Source organism: Aquarana catesbeiana, linkage group LG01 (assembly GCF_042186555.1).
Source record: "Aquarana catesbeiana isolate 2022-GZ linkage group LG01, ASM4218655v1, whole genome shotgun sequence".
NCBI lineage: Eukaryota > Metazoa > Chordata > Amphibia > Anura > Ranidae > Aquarana > Aquarana catesbeiana.
In genome coordinates, this window is record NC_133324.1 from 867225528 (window position 1) to 867246205 (window position 20678).

At 41.1% G+C, this 20678-nt stretch overlaps 1 protein-coding gene across 5 annotated transcripts in view; it reads left to right on the forward strand.

The window, feature by feature from the left end:
* Window positions 1–20678, forward strand: part of LDB2 (LIM domain binding 2) — a 578973-nt gene that overhangs the window by 385668 nt on the left and 172627 nt on the right. The gene's annotated exons all lie outside the window — the stretch shown is intronic.

Consider the following 20678-nt stretch of genomic DNA (forward strand, 5'->3'; position numbering starts at 1 on the left):
TGAGAGCCTATGATCAGGGACAAGGGTTGGGCAGGAGGGGCGGCTGCCCACGGCACTGTGGTATAATTTGAGGTGGGAGAGAGCACCAAGAGGAGATTGGAGGGGATTTGTGTTGGAATAGAGAATGGGGGGGGGGGGGGGCGGTAGGCGGTAAGAATTGTTCTAGGAAGTTAAATTTGGGGGGTGCTAGGAGTGGTGATTTAGTGGGATCTGTGTTGGGAGGGGGGATGGGGGAAGAGGATTCATGCTAGGAGGGGGAATTTGGGGATTGGGCAGAACTTGGTGACAACACTTTTGTGATAGAGCATTTATGCTAGTGGGGGGTGATTTGGGGGCTATGGGGGCGCAAAAATTTGTTCTGGGAGGGAGGAAATTTCACTGGGGAGGCATTTTTGTACTGGGAGGAGGGGAAATGTATGCTTAGAGGGTAATCATGAAGTTTAGTGTGCAGTTGTTTTTTTTTTTGGGGGGGGGGGTTGCCGACACATATAAAATATGCTCAGTTAACTTATCACTGTTTGCTGATACAAGATTTTATTGCTCTCTGTGTCCTAAATAGGGAGATTTCACTTCTTTTACTTCCCATCCTGGTGATAGATAAAGCCAAAGACAGAAGGTGATGATACTATCTCTAATGGGAATTTAAACCTGCCTTGGAAATTTGAATGTAACTGGTGATGCAGAAAACAAAGAGAGAAGGTACATTGTACAGACTTTAGGAAGTACCCCCGAGTGACCCCTTGATGAGCTACATTAGACCGCAGAAGATTCTGCAGAGCTCAAAATAATGTCAGTAACTTTCTGAAATTAATACAGTTGCAAAATTTAGTTTAGCTAATATTAGTAGCTTATTGATTGATTTTACGTGTTTCCTGGATTTGCTGCTTAATTTATTAAAAGATATGGGAGTGTTGAGAATCCTACAAATAGCTGGGAAGAAGAGTGGCTTATATTAAAGCTGAACTTTACCCATAACTTGATTAAAAACAGTGTTCTTTAGCAAGGAACATACTATACATTTCACATTAATAATTATGCTGCCAAAATGAGTGTGTGCTGTAAATTGCCCCCAGCATTGTTCCTGTTTCTTCTTGCTGGAGGCTGCCATTATGCCAAAGCACAGAGCCCCTCAGCAGCAGTAAATCTTTAAGTTGTCAGCAGATTCGCCTCTAGTGGCTCTGATTTTTGGCACTATGCCAAAAATGGAAAGCAACTGAACATGTGCAGAGTAGGGCGAGACAGTGTATCAATGGATTTTAAACAGTACAGTAGTACCTTGGATTAGGAGCATAATTCGTTCCAGAAGCATGCTTGTAATCCAAAACACTTGTATATCAAAGTGAGTTTCCCAATAGGAATCAATGGAAACTCAGATAATTTGTTCCAGTGTCACTGCTAGTGTATTCAGTACCGCATGTGGCCAAAGGTGGGGGGGCACCGGAGACATTCGGAAATACTCAGAGACGGTCAGAGACCACTCGGGAACCGAGTGTCTCCAAGCATCCTTGAGTGTCTCCGAGAGTCTCCGAGCATTTCCGAGTGTCTCTGAGCGCACCTCTGGCCATTGCACACCCCAGAGGCTGGAATCCTGCTCGCCGTGCGAGACATTGCTCACAAATCGAGTCAGAATTATTTTTTTTTAAATTGCTCATATTGCGAAACGCTTGTAAACCACATTACTCGCAATCCAAGGTTTTACTGTATAGGCTTTTTTTTGTATGTTTTACATAAGCTACTCCTGCAAAAAGGGCCAGCCTGAAGTGATCTAGCAGGATTTCATTTTCTGACTAAGGTCCCACTTTAAAAGAGAACTCCAGAGGCAGACAGGCACAGCATTGTATCTTTGTAGAGCATTTAATGGCTTGCTCAGGGATTCATCTTGAAAGCTGTGTCAGCATTATTAAGCTCAGGACTACAACTGACCTCTATTAGCTTCCACTCTAGAATAATTGCCAAGCTGAGGTGTCTTCTTTTAAGCTTTAAGTGTGGAATCCACTTAAGTCCAACTAATGTTTTCATCAGGGCTAGTATAGAACACAGATTTTCTAAGGCAATTGATGTTACCTTAACAGCGGCAATTAATTAGAGGCTGTGCACACTCATCACTCTTTCATTATTAAAGTGAAGAATGGACCAGGGTGCATGAATTAGAGGAAGGAAGGAATTCCATTTCAGAGAGGGGTACCTTATATCTGGGCAAAATCTTCTTTAATGTAGCTAAGACTGGTCATACATGTCTAAATACAAGTGAGCAGTATAATCACCAAGGAGTGCTTGCTGCAATCAGCACATGGGCAATAATGAAAGAATAAGATCGTGGGAAAAGATCTTTATCACACAGAGTTTTTCCATCATGTTGGGAAATGTTTTTACAACTGATAGTTAATTATTTCCTACATTTTGAAGAAAACTGACGTTTTAATAGTTTTTGCACCACACCCATCAATTGGCAAAATCAGGGAATGAATAGCAGCAGGTACAAGCCATACACAGGTTGTTAGAAGATAAACCGATGTCTTGCCAGGCACTGTTCTCTTCTTTGGCAGCATTCCCATCAGTGGTGGTGGTAGTAATGCTAACCCTTCAGCATGTATCAGTCTATTGAAGTTGAAAATGATAATGATATTGTTATTCTAAAAGATATTCTCAATTAAGGAGAATACACAATTACAAAAAAATGACTGAAATTTGAACCCTTCCCTTGCATCCATATACAAATAAAATATTAAAAAAAAAAATAATAATAATAATAATAAAAATAATAATAATATAAAATATGTATAGTCCTTTATTTTTTTTAACTATACACGTGAAAGTAATCAGCTTAATGTATTTAATAAATGTGTGATAATGTTTAAAACAGAATTCTGGTTTCTTTCAGCCCCCCAAACTCACTCTTCCTGAAGACCCACCCCCATATCGAATTTGTAAAATAAAAAAAATTGGCAAATACCTTTACTTATGCAGGTCAATCAGATGATATCACAGGTCCCTTTATACGCACAGTCTTTGGGTCAGTACTTCACAGGTCCCTCTTCTCTGGCTCCTGCGGTGGCAGTGGATGGTCTTTTCTCCTGAACTGAGTGGTGAAGTGAAGTTTGTGAATTCCAAACTTGAAGTCTATTGAAAGCAAATCTTGAAAACAATTCTGCCAATTTTCCAAGCCAATAGGCCAATAGGCAAGAGATTGTATTTCTTTTTAAGGAGATGACCAAGCAAGGCCCCATTAAAAAAAGTAAGGACGCTTTAAAGAGTCCAGGGATCAGTAGTCAGTAACACAGAGTTTAGGAGTCGGTAAAAAGCAATGCAGCGTGCAAGGGTCAGGAGTAAGAATCACAGAACTCAGAGGTCAGTAGTATGTCACACAGAGTGCAGAGGTCAGTAGAAAGTGACATAGTATGTAGAGGTCAATAATGTGTAATGCAGAGTGCATGGGAGTAAGTCAGTAAGTAATACAAGTAAGTAACACAGAGTGTAGGAAACAGGAGTAACATAGACGTTTTGGTTTATAATCATTTACCAATATTCTACCTTTCAGAAGGAGGTAAAAGACTTACTTCCTATTCTCAGTAAATCCATGGAACAATAACACAGACTATAAATGTACCCTTCCTTAGGTCCATCCTTCACAATAATGCACTTGTATGTCCCTTTCTGAAATATTGGGTTCCATTCACAAAGTGGTAACTACCACTTTAAGAAATGCGGTAAAATACCACCCAACGTTTTCAAAATGTTTTTAGGCATTCACAAAAAAAGCAACGAGAATACTGCATGTGCTATTTTATGAAGTGATGCGGTATTTTAGTAATGAAAGCTTGCTGTAATTTAACACCAACCATAGCCGTCATCCTTAACAACCAGTAACTGTCATGGTCATTAACGCGTGGGTGGCTGCCGCATCCTTAACAACCAATGAGCCATCAGCTGTCAGTTGGGTTCCCCGCTGACAGCTGAATGTAAAAAAGGTAATAAAAAAATCACAAAAAAAGTTTGGGTCTGGTATGGATTTTCAGGGGAACCCCCCACACCAAAATTTTAAAAAGGGGGTAAACCCACCCCTTGTGACATCATCGACCCAGCATGCCCTGGTCTTTTTGTTTTGGGTCGGCGGTGACGGCGGTAATCGTGATGGACAATGGATCTACCCCTGGTGACATTCTTTTTTTTAAATAAAGAACTTGTGAAAAACTGTGTCTGCCTTTTTATTTACATTACTATGTACCCCTATGTACCCCTACTCATTCACATGGGGGCAGGATCTGGGAGCCTTCAGATTCTCATAAGCCCCCCACCCACAGACCCCCACAACCAACGGCCAGGGTTGTGGGGAAGAGGCCCTTGTCCCCATTAACATGGAGACAAGATGCTTTGGGGGGGCAGAGCCCACCTGCCCCAAAGCACCCCCCCATGTTGAGGGCATGTGGCCTGGTATGGTTCAGGAGCGAGAGGCTCACTCGCCACCCCCCCTTTCCTGGCCTGCCGGGATGCATGCTCAGATAAGGATCTGTTATGGATTTTGGGTGGACCCCACTCCATTTAGACAAAAAAGTTGGCATGGGGGTTCTCCTCAAAATCCATTCCAGACTCGAAGGCCTAATATGGATTGGGGGACCCCACGCCATTTTTTTACATGATTTGTTTAATGCTGGCATAGCTTTTGTTTACATTCAGCTGTCAGCAGGGAACCCCACTGACCGCCGATGACTCATCGGTTGTTAGGGGTTGTAAACCTACGTGATTTTTCACCTTAATGCATCCGATGCATTAAGGTGAAAAAACACCTGGCAGTGACCGGCCCCCCCAGCCCCCCCGTTATTACTTACCTGAGCCCTGGAACTTGACCCACGGGGGGACATGCTGTCTCTCTGCCTGGGGTTCTCGGCTCTTGATTGGATAGATTGATAGCAGCGCAGCCATTGGATTCCGCTGCTGTCAATCAAATCCAATGACGCAGGTGCCGGGGGGCGGGGCCGAGTCCTGCATTCAGCCTCTATGGACGCCAAATGCTGGACTCGGGAGCGCGCCCGCAAGGTAATCCCCCGGGAGAGCGCTTCTCCCAGGGGGTTATCTGATGTGGGGAGGAGCCGCTGGGGGACCCCAGAAGACTACGTTCGGGGCCACTCTGTGCAAAACAGGCTGCACAGTGGAGGTAAGTATGATATGTTTGTTATTTAAAAAAAAAAAACAAACCCTTACAATCACTTTAAGGATGCCCGCCGGCAGCCATCTGCTTCTTAACAACCAGTTAAAATCATACACATTCCTTAAATACCACTAATTAATTACCGCATTCATTTATTGATTTTCTTCTGTGAATTGAGTTTAATGCCTATCCATGTGGTATTTACTGCATGTTTTCAGCATTTGGCTATAAATACCACAAAATGGTATAGCGATCTGACAGTTTCAGGATTGCATGCGATATTTAGGCAAAATGTGTCTGGACACCTAAATACCGCATGCGAAATGCTTTTGTGAATAGAGGCAATTGGCTTTTCATGTATATATATTTAGTGTTTCATCAGCCTGTAAGATCTAATGAAAACACCCTTTGGGCTAATTTACACTAGCAGCAGCCTTTACCACCCCTCTGAAAATAGATCTATAGCGGATCACTTTTTAAAGGGCTTCTGAAGGGTGGCTGGAAGGTGATATGTTGCCTCCTTAGCGCATGTTTTAAACCTGCGGTTGCAGGGCAATTGCAGCATGGCCCCATTCACTGTTGCTGATCGCAACATGGGGTATAACTTTTGTGGATGTGATGGATTGGAGACGTGGATACCACCCCCAGCCACAAGTGTAAACTAGCCCTTCATGATCTTCCTAATAGAAATATTGTTGCAAGCCTTTAAAGCCCAATTCCAACTAAGGCAAAATGTGAAAATTCTCCAGCAGCCCATAAATAAAAAAAAGCATCTCTGATTGCTATATTCACCTCTTCTCCGCAGACTCACACCCTCAGCGATCCCCCGCCGGTCTTCTTCTGGGTTGAATGATGCCCATCGCCATTCAACACACTTCTTGTGAGTCCAAGGCATGATGGCTTTGTCCAACTCCCTTGACTTGAGGGAGAATGATGCAGTGTCACATCATTACATGGAGTCACTTTCTGCATAATTCAGGATCTATCCACAATGGAAGAAGAGGAGTTGGGAGAACCTGTGAGAAAGGGCTGGACTGAAGATACAAGAAAAAGGGCTGGTGAAAAGATTTTTTTTAAGGTGCAGGGACTGAGCTCTGGATCACCAGACTTCTCTCCATAGTTAACTTTAAAACCACCCCAAGACATCTTACTATCTTACTTTTTGGTAATGCAACCTTTGAATAAGGTTCCTAACTCACTGGTCCAACATGTACCAAAGACCAATTGGGTGTCTAAATGGAGAAAACTCTTGTTCTTGCCTTGTTAAATAATGCAACTTACAAGGTAATGCCCGCCTTAATTTTATTTTTCATGTTTTTTTCGCTTTATTTTCTCCTGATAGCTCTGCAAATACTTTATAAAGAAGCCAAACACTGAGGCCCAAAATACAAGAATTCAATAATTTCCCACTTAGCACCTTTAGCAAACACTAGCAATCTAAACAGTAGTTTTAATACACTGCCACTTAGGAAATATATAATATTAATTCATAAAAAAGCTACCTACATATGCTAAAAATCTTGCAAAATTGGACAAATGCAAATAAAAATTTTGCAACTGTTGAGGTAAAAAAATCGATAGCTTTTCATTAGGAAAGAATAGGAAATCTACTGTTCATACATTCCAAGGAAAGGCTACATGGCTCCCAGAGGCCCCAGAGTAAAGACCCCTGTGGATTGTGGACAGTTAAATCGCAGATTTGGGGGCATTTAGGGGTGGGGGCATAGCTGTACTAAAAGTATAGTTTTCCTAACATTTAACCCTATTCTATTCTAATGGACATTCTGCTTTGTTGCAGATAGGGTGAAGCTGGCCCCATTATTGGCTCTTAAAAAATGTCCCCGTGTGATATCACTGTCCCAATAGGGAAGTACTGTACCTAATGAGGACAACATATAATAAAAAAACACATTACTGCTTTATGAGCTCACAAGGTGTGGAGATTCTCGCCCCATAATAGGCTAAAGTCCTTAAAGGTGGAATGTCATCCAAAGGCCAGGAAGTCCATGCTCCTGCTGTTGGGCTCGTTGCAAGCTCTGTATTTAGTAAAATGTATTTTGTAATACTTTACCAATCTACTCAAAGCATTGCATTTGTCAGTGGTACACACAACCTGGCCCAATTTTCTCCATGTTCTAAATAGTGAGAATAAATTCACTCATTTCTAAACATTAACGAGTAACCTAAATTAAACTATGACCCATACTACTGTTCTAGTATGCACTAAAGGTAATGGCACCTATACCAATTCATATCACTGCCTAAACTGTGGTGCCTAGAATTTTGATTTGCAATAATAGAGCCACAAAACACATTTTATTTCCCTCTTATCATAATTTCCCCTCCTTTTGCATGGACAACTATGAGGTTCACGGGAATTAAATAGCCATTTTTACTACTGGCATGAAAAATGCCAGTCCTCCGCTAACTGAATTCTAAAAGATCTTACTTTTAGATGTTTCTTAATTCACTGCCAATACTTAGCAGTAAAACTGAGAACACAAGTAATAAAATCAGAGATATGTAATTTTTAAATGAAAAATGGTGTTGTGAAAAAAATCTTACACTGTTCCCAGTTTAATTTACATGTTAATATATCAATAAAGTTTTATGTCAGAGAATGGATCTTGCAATAACTGATGAATTTGATGGGATCCAGTGAATAAAATGTGCTGAATAAATTCACACGGATAAATGTGCAAAAAGCAAGTTGAAAATTGATGCATTTAATACCAGTTTAACACTGACCTTCAAGGTTTGGACATTAGGTGGTGTTAGGGTATTTTCCCTGTACTCCAGCCATGTTGGGTCCCCTATCCAATTCCAGAATTGAAAAGTCCCCCTCTCCAATCCAAATTATATATTTATATTCATATAATAATATACTTTAATATACTTTATGATACTTTACATAATATACTTTAGGATGCGTTTATTTAATACACTGTTACCCAAACATTCTCATTTAAAATGTGAATACTAAATTGACCTTTGTATTGATATATACACTCACAGGCCACTTTTTTAGGTATACCTGTTTATTAGCTTGGTAACACAAATTGCTAATCTGCAAATCACATGGCAGCAACTCAATGCATTTAGACACCTAGATGTGGTGAATATGACTTGCTGAAGTTCAAACCGAGCATCAGAATGGTAAAGAAGGGGGATTTAAGTGACTTTGAATGTGGCATGGTTGTTGGAGCCAGACAGGCTGGTCTGAGTATTTCAAATACTGATGATCTACTGGGATTTTCATGCACAACCTTCTCTAGGGTTTACAGAGAATAGTCTGAAAAAGAGAAAATATCCAGTGAGCGGCGGTTGTGTGGAGGAAAATGCCTTGTTGATGTCAGAGGTCAAAGGAGAATGGCCAGACTGGTTTGACATAATAGAAAGGCAACAGTAACTCAAATACCCACTCGTTACAACCAAGGTATGCAGAATACCATCTCTGAACACACAGCACATCGAACCTTGAAGCAGATGGGCTTCAGCAGCAGAAGACTACACCGGGTGCCATTCCTGTCAGCTAATAACAGGAAACTGAGGCTTCAATTCACACAGGCTCACCAAAATTGGACAAAAGAAGATCGGAAAAACGTTGCCTGGTTTGATGAATCTTGATTTCAGCTGTGACATTCAGATGGTAGGGCCAGAATTTGGCATAAACAACATGAAAGAATCCATCCTGTCTTACATAGTTACATAGTTAGTCAGGTTGAAAAAAGTGCATCCAGTTCAACCAAAAAAAAAAAAAGAATACACTCCCATATACACAATCCCTCACCTACAGTTGATCCAGAGGAAAGGAAAAAAACCCAGCATGCTCCAATTTTCTGCAGCAGGGGAAAAAAATTCCTTCCTGATCCCCCTGAGAGGCAATCGGATTTTCCCTGGATCAACTTTACCTTTAAATGTTAGTACCCAGTTATATTATGTACATTTAGGAAAGTATCCAGGCTTTTTTTAAAGCAATTTACTGAGCTGGCCAGAACCACCTCTGGAGGGAGTCTATTCCACATTTTCACAGCTCTTACTGTAAAGAAACCTTTCCGTATTTGATGACTAAATCTTTTTTCCTCTAGACGTAAAGAGTGCCCCGTTGTCTTGTATCAACTGTTCAGGCTGGTGGTAGTGTAATGGTGGGGGGGATATTTTCTTGGCACACTTTGGGCCCCTTAGTACCAATTGAGGATCATTTACAAGCCACGGCTGACCATGTCCATCCCTTTATGACTACAGTGTACCCATCTTCTGATGGCTACTTCCAGCAGGAATGCACCATGTCACAAAGCTCCAATCATCTCACCACTGGTTTCTTGAACATGACAATGAGGTCACTGTACTCCAATGGCCTCCACAGTCAACAGATCTCAATCCAATAGAGCACCTTTTGGATGTGGTGGAAAGGGAGATTCGAATCATGGATGTGCAGCCAATAAATCTGCAGCAACTGTGTGATGCTATCATGTCAATATGGACCAAAATCTCTGAGGAATGTTTCCAACACCTTGTTGAATCTATGCCATGAAAAATTAAGGCAGTTCTGAAAGCAAAAAGGGGTCCAACCCGGTACTAGCAATAAAAAATGTACCTAATAAAGTGGCTGGTGAGTGTATATCTTTACTCATACACATACGTTCTAAGAAAAGGCATGGAGTACGATAAAATAAATATTTCCACAGTAAACTACATTATCTCTCAAAAGTGAGTACACCCCTCACATTCTTGTAAATATTTTATTATATCTTTTCACTGAAGAAATGACACTTTGCTACAATGTAAAGTAGTGAATGTACAGCTTGTATAACAGTGTAAATTTGCCCCCTCAAAATAACTCATCACACAGCCATTAATGTCTAAAATGCTGGCAACAAAAGTGAGTACACCCCTAAGTGAAAATGTCCAAATTGGGCCCAAAGTGTCAATTATTTGTGTGGCCACCATTATTTTCCAGCACTGCCTTAACCCTCTTGGGCATGGAGTTCACCAGAGCTTCACAGGTTGCCACTGGAGTCCTCTTCCACTCCTCCATGACAACATCACGGAGCTGGTGGATGTTAGAGACCTTGTGCTTCTCCATCTTCCATTTGAGGATGCCCCACAGATGCTCAATAGGGTTTAGGTCTGGAGACATGCTTGGCCTGTTCATCACCTTTACCCTCAGCTTCTTTAGCAAGGCAGTGGTTGTCTTGGAGGTGTGTTTGGAGTTGTTATCATGTTGGAATACTGCCCTGTGGCCCAGTCTCCTGAAGGAACTTGACTGGCCTGCAGGAAGTCCTGACCTCAACCCAATAGAACACCTATTTTGAGGGGACAGCAAATTTACACTGTTATACAAGCTGTACACTCACTACTTTACATTGTAGCAAAGTGTCATTTCTTCAGTGTTGTCACATGAAAAGATATAATAAAATATTTACAAAAATGTGAGGGGTGTACTCACTTTTGTGAGATACTGTATTTGGTGGAATTCTTACCCCAGCACTTGCAGATTACAATTGTCAGTACTGCTGGCTCCTGCTGTCTTTCCTGAACTTTCAGTCTTCATAGGAAAGAGTTAACAATGGACAATGCAGTTTTCAGTCAGTCTGTTAGTTTGGAGGAAGCAGGCACAGGGGAGTGCCATGTCATCCTAGGCTAGGGGGCTGTGTCTTTCTACTGATGCACACAGTGTAGGGAGGCGCAACTGCAGTCCCTGCATGTAAGGGTGGTGCCATAGGACTCTCCAAGAGAAAAGAACCACCCTGAAACAGTAAACCTGTGACAGCAGTCATGTCACCAGCCTAAACTGGAACACACAGAAGGAGAAAAAAACATATAAAGAAGATGCATGTTCATAAAGTGATTTGATCAGCCGCTGAAAGTGATTTTAAAAACTGAGGGTTTAATATGACTTTAATCTTGTAGCTGGGTTAGAAGCTTGGAGGAGAGTGAAGTCTTATGTCCAGTGGTAAAGATTCTCTAAAATTGTAGACCATTCATGTGAGGGAACAGAAGCATCACACTCAATAGTTGTTCTGTGTATTAGGGACTTTCTTATGTTTCTGTGCCTAAAATGGAACAATGAGCAAAATAAAAACTGATATATATGGTGCAGTCTGGTTTTAGAATTAACACCGCAGTTTTCATTTGTTTTTATTTATGTTTTTTTTATGAGCCATGCTGTAACATAGTTTTATGTAGGCCCCTTTCACACGGGCTTTCCGATCAGATCCACCTGCACCTCTATGGAGTGGCGGATGTCAGCGGTGACATGTCGGCTGACATCCGCCGCTATTCAATCCGATCCTTTCTGTGAAATCCAAACGGATGGAAACCCTATTTTCCATCCATCTGGAGAATCAGATCAGATAGGATTGGATGAAAACGGACAAGTCTGATGGTCTGATCGCCACATATTGACAAGTCCATCTCTGCTGTCACAGTGATCCATCTGTTTAGCGGGGACCAGCAGAGCGATCCCCATACCTACCAATATTTTAAGATGGGAATGAGGGACACCTACTAGTAAACATATGTAGGCATAGGACATGCCCTCTGCCGCACCTCTTAAAAGGGACATAACCAAAAAAAAAAAAGGTTAATAAAATCCACAAGTGCTTTTTTTACCACTAATATTCCTTTATATTGGCTCTTAGAATATATTTAGCAATTTAGAATTTGGATGAAAGGTTTAGCACTGGGAAACACTTTTTGAAAGATAAAAAGTGCATTTTATTTACAACTATATAGATCAGACCAAAATGAGGGACAAATGAGGGGGGAAAGAGGGACATTTCTCCAAATCAGGGACAGTCCCTCGAAATCAGGGACAGTTGGGAGCTATGGATCCCTGCAGAGCAAAGTGGAGTCCGTACATTGACAAGCCCGTGTGAAAGGGGCCTTACTGTTTTATCAGGGTGAATTGTTCTTTTTCTTGCTGTAATAGTGTGAAAGCGTTGTCATCCTGAAAACTGTCTTAGATTAATATGTGGTTTCAGATGGTCTTTAACCACTTCAATACAGGGCACATTTACCCCCTTCCTGCCCAGGCCAATTATCAGCTTTCAGCGCTGTCGCACTTTGAATGACAATTGTGCTGTCATGCAACACTGTACCCAAACTAAATTTTTATCATTTTGTTTACACAACTAGAGCTTTCTTTGGTGATATTTAATCACCAATGTTTTTTTTATCTTTTGCTAAATAAAAGAAAAAAGCTTTACATTTAAAAAAAAAACACGTTTTCTACTTTTCTGTTAAAAAAAATTTGCAAATAAATAATTGTTCTTCAAAAATTTAGCCCAAAATGTATTCTTTTACATTTCTTTGCTGAAAACCCAAATCAGTGTATATTATTTGGTGTGTAGGAAAGTTATGCCACGTACACACGAACGGACTTTACTGCAGACTTTGTCCTGCGGACTTTTCGCCGGACTTTACGACGGACTTTCTGAATGAACGGACTTGCCTACACACGATCAACCAAAGTCCGACAGATTCGTACATGATGACGTACGACCGGACTAAAATAAGGAAGTTCATAGCCAGTAGCCAATATCTGCCCTAGTGTCGGTTTTTGTCCGTCGGACTAGCATACAGACGAGCGGACTTTTCGTCCGGACTCGAGTCCATTGGACAGATTTGAAACATGTTTCATTTCTAGGTCCGTCAAACTTTTGAGAAAACAAAGTCCGCTGGAGCCCACACACGATCGAATTGTCCGACGAAATCCGGTACGCCGGACCAAGTATGCCGTAAAGTCCGATCGTGTGTATGCGGCATTAGAGTCAACAAACTATGGTGTATATCTGAACATTGATCAATCAATCAATGTACCGGCGGACTTATTTCTTATTTCTTGAGGCCCTGAAATGCCAGGACAATAGGACTACCCCCCTAAATGACCTATTTTTGGAAAGTAGACAGGCCACAGTCCAAGGAATGGCAGGTTTTCTAGAGTTGTAATTTTTTGTCATAATTTTTGGAAAAATTAAGAAATTAAAAAAAGAACAAAATTAACGATTTTTTTTTCTTTTTTACATACCATCACCAGTCCACTACAGTGTCATCATATAACTGGTGTGGCCTTGATCAGGGACACTGAGTGGTGACAGTACAAAAAAAAATAAAAAATAAAAAATAAAAGTTATAATTTTTCTTTTTTCTTATTACTTTTTTTTTTTTTTTTTTTTTTTTTACGATTTTTTTGTTAAAGCGGAGTTCCACCCAGTTCTGTGTTTATTAAAAGTCAGCAGCTACAAAAAGTGTAGCTGGTGACAGAACAAAAAAAATAAAAAATAAAAGTTATAATTATTCTTTTTTTTTAATTACATTTTTTTTTCTACGATTTTTTTGTTAAAGCAGAGTTCCACCCAGTTCTATGTTTATTAAAAGTCAGCAGCTACAAAAAGTGTAGCTGCTGACTTTTAATAAACAGACACTCACCTGTCCCGTGGTCCAGCGATGCGGCCACCCGAACCCTCAGTTCTCTCCTTCTCCTCTCCATGGCACCGGCATTGCAAGTGTGGGCACCCGGCTGTGACAGCTTGCAGCTCCACAGCTGGGTGCACACTGTGCATGCGTGGGTCGCGCTGTGTGTTCTGAATGGCCAGGCAATCTTCTGGGACATGTGATGTGTCCCAGAAGATTGCAGGGAGGGAGGGGGGAGAGGTGAACTTCCTCTCGGTGCCGCGGCGCCATGAGCAGAAGTGGGAGCTGGGTATCTGTCAAAACTAGGTACTCGCTCCCCCCCAAAAAAAAATTACATGCTAAATGTGGCATTTCAGGGGGTCAGGAGTCCTTAAAGCGGAAGTTTCGTTTTTGGGTGGAACTCTGCTTTAACACACTGGGGTTTATTTACTAAAGGCAAATCCACTGAGCACTGCAAGTCCACTTGGAAGTGCAGTCGCTGTAGATCTGAGGGGGACATGCAAGGAAAATAAAAATAATTAATTTTTGCCTGCACATGATTGGATGATATAAATCAGCAGAGTTTCCCCTCATTTCAGATTTTCCCCTCAGATCTACAGCGACTGCACTTGTAGTGCACAGTGGATTTGCCTTTAGTAAATAACGCCCATTGTGACCAGAGCAATATCATGTGAATTACAATGCTATAAGCAAGCATTTTACTGAATTAAACAGATTCATTTAGTTTGTTTTGTTGTGATTAGCTGTAATTGGTCAAAGTTAATCACATGGTACAGATGGGCTGTGATTGGCCCTGTCTGTACCATGTGATCAAATTGGCCAATCACAGCTAGCAACACAATGGATGGCATAAAAGGAAACCATCCATGGTGTACAACTGTCATATGACCTGCTATGATTGGTTACGTCAGTCACATGGTACCGGCAGCGAGTTGGTACACTGATCAGTCATCCATGGGACACACCGATGACAGATCGTGCTGCTGTGTGGCCCCACGGCCGCGTGATCGGCGCTTCCTGACAGGACATCATATGTCCCAGAGTGGGAAAGCACCCGCCTGGCCGTAAATTAACTATAGGCTTTGGGACCAGCCATTATAATAAAGCAGCCAGTCAGTACCTTTAACGTGGAACTATACTGCATCTAAGCACCGCAAATCAAAAACACTATTTAATTCATTTTTATATTCAAAGCAAACTAACCCATCCATCCATGTCTCCATGCTTTTTTTGCTTGGAAAAACACCCCCCTAGCATTTCTGGCAGTGGCCATCTTGAGTAAGGACAGAAGATTCATGTAACCTTTAATTCATGGAATCCATCTGCCCTTAGTTTAGGCATGCAGGCAAGAGGGTGTGCTTAGCTGAGAAAACCCCTCCCACTCTCCTCGGCTCTAGAAGACACCTAGGATGTGGGACATTATTTCCCTAGGCAAGAAACCAGGAAGTAACTGAAGAAATGTTAAAGAAAAAGTTTAAAACGAACAAATGTAATATACTTTCCTATCTATTTACTAGCAGCATAAGGATTTAAAATAGTCATCAATGACTGAGAGAGTGAAGTTCCACTTTAATAGAGTGGGAGGAAGTACCTGTATGACCTGTTTGTTTTCTTTTATGTGTGTGCCCGCGTGCATACAAAGCCACTGCTCCTGCTTTCATTAGATAGCAGAGAGCATCAACAAAAGTCATAGGGCCAATTGGAGCAGCCCTGTGTCTTGTGATCACTGTGATGACCAATCACATTGCTCACCAATATAAACACTCACAACAGAGGAAGAGGACAGAAGAGATTTTAATGAATGAATCAATTCATTAATTCCTCCCCTGTCTCCTATCATAGGTGGGGAGGGGATTTAAAGAGCATGGACCAATAGTGTTGTGGGATTGTTTTGGAGGGAGGAGATTTAAAGTGCCAGCGGCCACCAATGATGGGGAAGAGGGTGAGGCACTGCACTGTAACATTATTCACTATGTGTTGCCTGAAGGGCAGGCGTTTGTTTTCTCCAAGTTATCGATAATGAAAGGCAATGTATCGCAATGTGCATGCATATTAAATACCCTATACCATGTACAAGTATGAATGCACAGTTATGTGTGTTAGCCTTTGTTTGCAACTGGTCAGCCGCCACACTCTTTAGACTTTGTCCTGATCTACAATCTTTAGTGAACATTATCAATTAAATTAATTTCAGTTGCATACTATTTCGTGTTTATTTCCACTTTTCAACAACTGGCTCATTCATGTAATTATATGGAGTATTTTTTGGCTATATGTTAACTTACCTAAGAATAAACATGTGCATATTTCACTACCCCAGGATCCAATATACAGTCATAGTAAAAAGTAAAAACACCCCAATGGAAATGATCAACGTTTTCAACATATTTGAACAATCAAACTTTAGCTCCTTAGTCAAACAGTGCCTACAGATAACGGTGGAATACTTGAATAAATACACAAGGAAATTTTTTCCTTTTCCCCTTACAATCATTTCCTCAACAAAAATGTTAATTTTAGCCCCCTTTAAGCTGAATTCCACCCTCAAAAAAGTTTTTTTTTAAAGTCAGCAGCTACAAACACTGTGGCTGCTGACTTTTAATAAGGACACTTACCTGTCCACGATGTCAGCCCCCAGACACCGATCCATTCCATCGGATCGGGTGCAGGCGCCGCCATTGTAACTAAGGGAGACCGGCAGTGGAGCCTTCATGCTTTACAGCCGGTTTCCTACTGCGCATGCGTGAGTCGTGCAATGCTTTTTGAATGGCCCCGTCATCTTCTGGGACACACACAGGTCCCAGAAGGCAGCAGGGGAGAAGGAGGAGTGTTTGCCGCAGAAGAGGAAATGACGCGCCGCACCGCGGCCGAGCTAGGACAGAAGTACACTATAAAACAATACTAGTGCAGCGCAAATAATAAAGAGAAAAGTCCTTGTGAACACATAAATAATCAATTCCTCTTGGCAAAGGGAGGCTGATCCATTTCCACCAATATTCGTCAATTCAATCATAAGAATGCGCTTACCGGATAAGGTGGACCTCTTAATTACAGGAGGTCATGCGAGCCTGGATTCCATACGGACTGGATAAATGCTGTGCAGCTTATCTGGATCTCATCTGTGATCACCAACAGTCAGCTTTCCCGGGTATAAGCACATAAACCTTCAATACGGTGTAACATGTAGCAGTCCCAAAAATGAACGAAAGGTTCTAAGTGTATTCCGTATGAAAAGATTTATTCAGTAAAAAAACTGCTGTGTAAACAGCGCAGCACACTAGATAAAAATATACAAGCTTAAACAGTCTGTTCGCGTCCGAACAGCTGAGATGGCAGCGGGTGGCGTCAGAAACAAGGCTCCGCCCCCGTACGCGGCGTTACGTCCACACCCTCGCTGACGAAATTTGTGGTTTTTGCACATTTCTTTTAGCATCAGATGGTCAGCTCTTGGCTAATCTTGGACAAATTAGCTTTCATTTGAAATCCATAATCACTCATAGATTAGATTCCTTACAGCAGAATGATTGATTTTAAATACTATCTTTAGCCAGACTTAAAGGCTTCCACAAGGTTCCTTCTGAGAGCTTTAGAGAGCTTTTTACTCTTGGCATGATGGCCCCACATATGTTTTTAGCTATCTGAGGTTTAAATAATACAGGTTTACACTTGATTATTTCCTAAAAAGGTTCTAAAGGGTCTAACCAAACACACCTAATCTGAAACACTCAATTCAAATTTGCTGGATATGAATTAGTGGTAAATGTAGGGGTGTACTTAGATTTTGCACATGAGAATTCTCTGTTTGTTCATTTAGATTATTGGAATCAATACACCATGTCAATTTTATTTGTCATTTGTTCAAGTATCTCACCTTTATGTGAAGGCAGTGTTTGAATAAAGATCTAATGCTTGCCTGTTCAAATATCTTGAAAAAGTCAACAAGTTCCATGGGATGTATTTACTTTTTCACATGACCATAAATGCAATTTACTCAATCAAGACACCATGATCTTGGTGATAGTGTCAGATTTTCTATTAAATCTCCAATAATTTGTTAGGCCTTGACCTGGTCCCTGGCAATGTGTTTAACAGAAGAAAAATGCAAAAAAGAAAAAAAGCTTTTTACTGTAAGGACGAGTCACTGTTGGGTCATTTGGATGTAAAAGCTTCTGTTTCAGTGTATTGAGCTTGAAGGACACAAGAATGGTCACCATCTGTTTTGCACAAATAATGCTTTTTTTAATATCTCTGCTCCAATGATTTGATGATAATTCACACCTTTAGCCACGTAAATCGATGAATTGACAGAAAAAGTCTACAGAGGTGTTCATTCCCCAATTTACATGGCTAAGGGTGTGAATTGTTGGTAAATTGTTGGAACTGAAGAAGTGGCTTGGAGAAGCTATGAAATGTCTTAAAAATTACAGACCAAGTCGATTTGAATGTGACTAACTACTACTAGCTCTTAAACAAAAATGTTTTCTGAGAATCTGTTTCAACATGTTCTCACAGAAAGTGAGAGCTGCTGGAGTGGGCAAACCCCAAGTGGTGCCATATTTTGTTTGCCTATGGCAGTGTTGGAGGTCTTTTTTAAAGCTTCAGCCAGTGGCGTAATTATAGGCATAGCAGCCCACATTGTTGCTATGTGTCTCTACTAAAGAGGTTGTTGAGGTGACATAAACAGATTAGCGTGAATGTAAAGATCCAAAGACAGATCCAGTATCTTATCATTAAACTCTAATCATCTGAAGTCTCCCTTCAAGACAAGATGACTGTCAAACGCATAGGAGAGTGTTGAGTGTGAGTAGATTTATTGCCCTCAAAGCTTCTGGCTAATTTGGCCAACTCTTTGCTAATAACCTCATGTGTCAACAATATTCAGCACGTGTGTATTAACTGCTCAGGTATATCTATACAGATAAGTCATAAGTACCAACATCCCAAATAACTATTGAAATCTAGAAAAAGGAGGGAGTGGGGCAAGCAGGATTTTCCCAGTACCGTCACAAGACATTACAACAATACCGGAAAATCCTGCTTGCCCCACTCCCTCCTTTTATTAGATTTCAATATTCAGCACTTGTTGGTTGGGTAGGAAGAGCAGTTTAGAATTTACACCAAAATGTTAATGTCTTATACAGCGCATCAGAAAAAAAACAGTTAAAGCGTTTGTTACCCCAAAACTTCATATTCCTTATATGTGCCTCCAGTTCTCTTTGTATTGCTTCCTTTATGTGAAATCCCTAGTGTTCCTGCTAGTCCCCTTGCTTTCCTATTAAAAACTGACCACACTAAGCAGGAGAGCACACTGTGGTCAATTCTCTAGCTATGCTGGAAACGCAGTTTGCTCTCCTCCAATGTTCAGACATGTCCTCACACGCCCCCGCTGCACAGCCATTCACTGGCAAGCTCAGTGTGCTGCTGCTTCTCCTCCCCCTAAGCTCTTATGCAGCTGAGAACAGAGGGAATGTGATAGTTTATAAAAAAGGGAAAAAAGGTATTCATAATTGTTTTTTATATCTATACAAAAAATGTTTTGCCTTTCATTTCTATTTTAAACTGAATGGGATGTTTTACAAGGTGATCATTTACAATCACTTTAACGCTGTCAATTTAAAGTTAAAGTAGAAGTTCAGCCAAAAACTAACTAACTCTAAATCTACTCGCAGCCACATTGTAAAACTAATCTATCTAACTCTGTAAAGCCATACATACAGTACCTTTTTTGAAGCCGATCCGGTCCAGTCTCCAGCAGCGGAAGCTCTGTGCAGGAGACAGTCGGCAATGGCTGTGAAATGCCTGGGAAGTGACATCACCAATAGACTTTACTATGGGGCTTCCATTGTTGGCTGCCTCTCCTGCACACGCCTCCACACAGAAGCCACTGCTGACAGCTCAGTGTGGGACCGGAGTGACTGCAGAAAAGGCATGTATAGCAATTTTGCTATATACTTTTGCTATGTGTTTTGTATGCTGCTTGCAGGACTTTTTTTAACGTCCCACAAGTGCACTGGACTTTCACACTGGAGTGACAGGAGATGCGCTTTGCAGGCGCTATTTTTTTAGCTAAAACGCCAGTAAAGCGCTTCAGTGTGAAAGTAGCCTATTGCCCTGTACACACGATCGGACATTGATCTGACATTCCGACCACAAAATCTGTTGGATTTTTTCCAATGGATTTTGGGCCAAACTTGTCTTGCATACACACGGTCGCACAAAGTTGTTGGAAAATCTGATTGTTCTAAACGCGGTGACGTAAAACGCGTATGTCGGGACTATAAACGGGGCAGTAGCTTTTGTCTCTTAATTTATTCTGAGCATGCGTGGCACTTTGTGCGTCGGATTTGTGTATACACGATCGGAATTTAACTGATCGTATTTTGTTGTCAGAAAATTTTATATCCTGCTCTCAAACTTTGTGTGTCAGAAATTCTGATGGAAAAAGTCCGATGGAGCTCACACACGATCGGAATTTCCGACAACACAATCTGATCGCACTTTTTTCGTCGGAAAATCCGACCATGTGTACAGGGAATAACACTGCCAGGCTCCACAAAGAGAGTTTGCTGAGGGAGGGCTATCAAAATTTTGAGTACTGTAAATTTTATTTATGGTTCAATTAATTATGTTATAGTAATATAATATAGTAATTAAAATCTTTAAACATATTTCCAAATACAGGAAATGTGACAATCAAATTCTCCTGCATTGTGCAGTGCTGTCAGTCCAACACTGTGAACTATTTATAGGCCAACTCCAAGTTGGGCAAAAGGTAAAAAAAGTCAGTCCCCAGCATTTATGAAAATTGAAATATTGCCCAGCGTCATTTAACCCACATCCTGTAAGCCCAAGGCATCAAGGAACCACCCTACACCCTTGACTCACAGATTAATGCTGCAGAAAGTGGTGCCACATTCAGAAGGTGCCAAACTCTGGAGGAAGAAGAGGGTAAGGAGGACCTGAGATGTCACACAACCAGACCAAAGACCCACAGAAAAAAAGGTATGTATAGAGGGTATTTTAAGTCGAAGGTGCTCCAAATGGGCAAATGGAAGATTCCAGTCCTGTAGTTGGATTTTACATAGTTCAACAGCCTATTTGAACAATTCATTTA